The following is a 4408-nucleotide window of genomic DNA, read 5'->3' as shown; positions in this document are numbered from 1 at the left end:
GCCCCCCGCCGTGCTGCGGGAGGCGGGCAGGCTGCAGGGCCCCCCCTCGCCGGCCTGGCCCCGCTCCCAGCCTGCCCCTGCTCCGTGGGGCCGGGCTGCAGAGGCTGGGGGTGGCAGCGGCTCCTTGCTGCAGCTGGGCGCAGGCCTCGGTGCCCCTGCTCTGCGGGGAGCGGGGTGGGGGTCTCCGCTCTGCGGCAGAGACGACCCCGCTGTCCCTGGCACCTGTGGGGTTGTCCCGGGAAGCCTGGAGCCATCTCAGCCATGCAGCTGCTTTGCTTCCCGTCTCACTGCCCCCCAGCTCAGCCCCCGGGGCCCTGTCCCCCCTGCCCCGGTGCCGGTAGCCCCAGGGGCTTTTTCCCCCAATCCTGAGGGCATTTGAAGCCGGCACATCTGGGCTCAGGGGGGGTGGGCTCCCCGCACCCCTCCAAGCTGCTGCTGCAGGGCCAGAGACCCCAGGGGTGCCTGCACGGAGCACCCCTGCCCCGAGAGGCAAGGAGGGTGCTGCTGGGGGCAAGGGAAACCCACCCTGAGAGGTGCCAGCCTGGCTCTGGGGGGGAACGGGCCCAGGGGAAGGTGCAGCAATGGTGGGAGGGGGCGAAGGCGTCCTGATCCTGGGGACCTGCTTGAGCTGGGCAGGGGGCAGCGCCGTGGGGTGGGCAGGTGGCAGGGGCACGGCCTGCAAGGGGCAAGGCAAGGGCTTTGTGTGGGCTCCGCGGGGCAGGGAGCCGGGGGAATGGGTGTGGAGGGGCTCCTGCAGGCCAGGGGTACAGGCAGTGGGCACGGGGGCTGCGCAGGGCAAGGGAGGGCTGGGAGAGGAGCCCAGAGCCCCTGGCCAGGCCTGTGTGCACGGGTGGTGCCCGGCTCCGCTCCCTGCCCCGCATGCCTGAGCCCAGGCCCTGCCTTCGTGCCCAGCCGGCAGCCAGGCCTCACTGTTACCCCAGGGCAGCACAAGGGTGGGGCAGGGGGGCCAGCAGGAGGCGCTGCGTTGGGAGGGGGCAGGTGCTGTAGATGTGCAAGTGCATGTTGGTGGGTGCTGGTGCATGCACATGTTTGCGGGTGCATGTGTGCGCGTGCAGTGCATGTACACGCCTGTTTAACTGCATGCACTTCACCCTGCCTGGGCTGGGGAGAGCAGAGACAGATGGGCCCACAGGACCCTGGATCCCTCCTGCCCCCCCCGGGCAGGGAGGGGCAGCCAGGGCAGGAGCCGGCCGCCTCCTGGGTGCAGGTGGCAGTGGCTGTGCCAGGGCTGGGGCCGGAGCTGGACCGAGCCTGAGCTCCGGGCAGGAGGCAGCGAGGTCTGACTGGACGGAGTCACCTGTGCACACGCAGGAGGGTGCCGGGGCAGCAGGGCAGGGGTAGGGGCATGCCTGGGGGCCCAGGGGTGTGTGCAGGCGCTGCGGGTCAGTCGTGAGGGGCATCGGCAGGACTGGCAGGGGGGCAGGGGGCTGCAGGTTGGGAATGAGGAGCACCAGCAGGGATGGGGGGAGCAGGGGAGTGAGGGGCACCGGCGGAGCTGCGGGGGTTGCAAGGCACCAGGCCTGTCTGCCCCCTCGGCCCTGGGTCCTTGTGGCCTGTTTCCCCCCCAGGGCAGACCTGTTGGGCGCTGCCCGGCGCAGTCCTGGGCCTTGTCAAGGTCATTGGTGCGGAGCTGCAGCGACGGGGCCGGCCGGCAGGTGGGGCCAGCGGCCCAGGGAACGCAGGCAGGGCGCTGTGTGCACGTGTGGGTGTGCGCCTGCATGTGCGTGTGCACGCTGGGGAGTATGTGGGTGTGCAGGGGCCAGACCCTGCTGTAGCTCCTCGCTGTTCACCTTGGTCTTCACCGCTTGGAATAATTTTGTGCCACCTGCAAATCTGGCCCCCTCGCTACTCCCCCCCTTGTCCAGGTCATTGCTAAGTTAAGCAGCGCCGGTCCCCACGCAGACCCCCAGGGACCCCCCCGTTTACGTCTTTCCTTCCTGAAAACCTACCGTTGATGCTTCCTCTTCGCTTTCTATCCTGGAGCCAGTTTCTAGCCCACGCGTGGACGTTCCCTGCAGTCTCACGACCACCTCCCTTCATTCATCTCTGATGGGGGACCTGGGCAAAGGCTTTCTGGAAGTCCAAATGCACCGTGTCAGCCGGATCGCCCCGATCCACCAGGCCCCTGGCACTGAGGCAGGTGTTCGGGCATGGGTTGCATGCTGCAGTTAGGAGCTGAACGGGCGAATGTCATCGACTGTTCGAGACTAATGAGTTTATCAGTAGCCCCCCAGCACCCTGCTGCAACCTCCGTCTGGGTCAGCCCCCCCGGCTTGTCCCTGGAGAGGAGCGGTCTGGTGGGGGAATCTCCCCACCACCCGCCACAGTGAAGCCAGGTGCAAAGAATGCATTTAATTTCTTGCCCTTTTATACCAAAGGCCCAGCTGACGTGCATGGTGTATGCGTGTCGGGGATGCAGGCCTGCTGCATGTCTCTGGCCTGGCTGGGGGGGCTCTACCTGGCTGCTCCGGGTGCTATGGAGGTGCCTGAAGCAGTGGGGGAGCATGGGAAGGGGTCACGGGGGTGGGGGGGCAGGAGCAGTATCCTGGAATCACCCAGAGCCCGGCAGGAAGGAGAGAGTGCGGGGGTGTGGGCACAGGTATGCACATGCTGTGCATGCACCATGCCTACGTATCTAACATGCATACAAGTGTCATGTACACACCATGCATGTGTGCAGCAGACCTGCATATCCAACATGCATACATGCACCATGCTGGCATGCACACCATACATGCATACACAGCATGCCCGTGTGTGCACAAGTGTGTGTAGCAGGCCTGCAAACCCAACACACACACATCATGGATGCGTGCACCATGCTGGCACATGCACCATACATGCACACACACAGCATGCCTGCACGTGCACAAGTGTGTGTAGCAGGCCTGCAAACCCAACACACACACATCATGCATGCGTGCACCATGCTGGCACATGCACCATATACTCGTGCACGTGCACAAGTGTTCATGCATGCCTACACACCTGTACACACACCGGTGGCCCACACTAGCACACACTGCCATGCACACAGACAGTGCCAGCACCCATAAGCGTCACTGTCACTGTTTGCCTCGTGTCGGGGGCTACCGATGCATTGTCAGCACCGAAGCCTCAGGGACCGGGGGGCCGGCAGGAGTCACAGCCAGGAGACCCCAGCACCACCCTGGTCTTAGGGAGCGCCTCCGGGCTCGGCTCAGTAACAAAGACTCAGGCAGGTTTGTTGTCTGCAAGCCCGGCCAGGACACGGCCTCCCAGCTCCATCAGGTGAGTGCTAACGAGGCAGGCGGCACCGCGTCGGGCAGCTTCCCCAGGCCACGACCACGGTCCGGTGCAGGCGTCTTACATTACTCCTGTGTCTGGAAACTCTTCAAGCATGCAGGGCCGTGGGCTTGTTCCACGTGCTGACCTGGGTGTTCCCGCTCCAGCCTTGTCGCGCGGGTCCTGGGCTGTCCCACGCCGCGCGCAGCGTCTCCCCTCCCGCCTCCAGCCAGGAGCTCGCTCATGCCACGGCCAGGTTTGCTGCTCAAGCCAACTCTGGCCAAGGTTTTAGCACAAGTGCCTCCGGCAGCCTGTTGTGAGGAGGGGACATGGCAGGGACATACCAGGCGGGGAGCGGAAAGCGGAGCAGCAGATCGGGCAGGGAGCACAGGGCAGAAAGAGCAGAGGACGGGAGCAAAAAGAGCAGCCGGTAGAGCAGGAAGAACGGCAGGGAGCAGAAAGCAGAGCAGCAGCTCAGGGGCACTCAGGCTCCCCCCCCCACTCCCGGGGACTTTGCTCCCCCGTGTGCACTGGGCGCCTGAGTGTGACGGGCAGGGGCAGCACCCCCCTTGGTGCCCCCAACCCGCACTCCCACGCTGCCCCCACACGTCAGCGCCTGCAGCCAGGCTATAATTAGCCCCTTATCTGGGGGCCGCGGCCCTCACCCGGCTCCTCTTATCTCCGGCTGCATCGCGGGGACGGGGGCCTTGACGTTGGCGCTCAAGGGTGCAGCGCGCCAAGTTAACCCCCTCGCGCCCGCCCGCAGCCCCGCACCCGGGGGCCTGGATCGGGCACCAACTCCCAGGCTGCAGCACCCCGGCCTTCTGCCCGGCCCTGAGCCGTGGGGGGAGGGTGAGAGCGTGTGGTGTGCATGTGTGTGTGCATTGGTATGTGTGCATGTGCAGGCGTGTACCTCTGCCTGGGTGTGTCTGCATGTGCATGGGAGGGCAGATGGGATGGGGAGCCGGGTCCTGCCTGCCCTTGCTCCCCTGGGCGCTGCCCGGGGCCAGCCCTGGCTCCTGCCCACCCTGCCTGGGGCGGGGGGGAGCAGGGGCTGGTCTCTGGAGACTATGAATAGCTGAGAGGAGCCGTCCGGCCTCGGCCTCCAGCTCCTGCCAGCGCC

General features: G+C 66.2%; 1 long non-coding RNA gene across 1 annotated transcript; it reads right to left on the bottom strand.

Annotated features, from left to right (window-relative positions):
- Positions 1–1977: 1977 nt before the first annotated feature.
- Positions 1978–4386, bottom strand: LOC112548581. The gene is made up of 3 exons (XR_003092265.1): positions 4199–4386; positions 3434–3596; positions 1978–2094 (listed from the first exon to the last, which is right to left on the bottom strand). It is a non-coding gene; the product is annotated as an uncharacterized LOC112548581 (long non-coding RNA).
- Positions 4387–4408: the final 22 nt, after the last annotated feature.

This window comes from Alligator sinensis, unplaced genomic scaffold, assembly GCF_000455745.1.
Source record: "Alligator sinensis unplaced genomic scaffold, ASM45574v1 scaffold1905_1, whole genome shotgun sequence".
In the NCBI taxonomy this organism is placed as follows: Eukaryota; Metazoa; Chordata; order Crocodylia; family Alligatoridae; genus Alligator; species Alligator sinensis.
The sequence above is the reverse complement of the archived record's forward strand: the minus strand, read 5'-3'. Positions and strand labels throughout refer to the sequence as shown.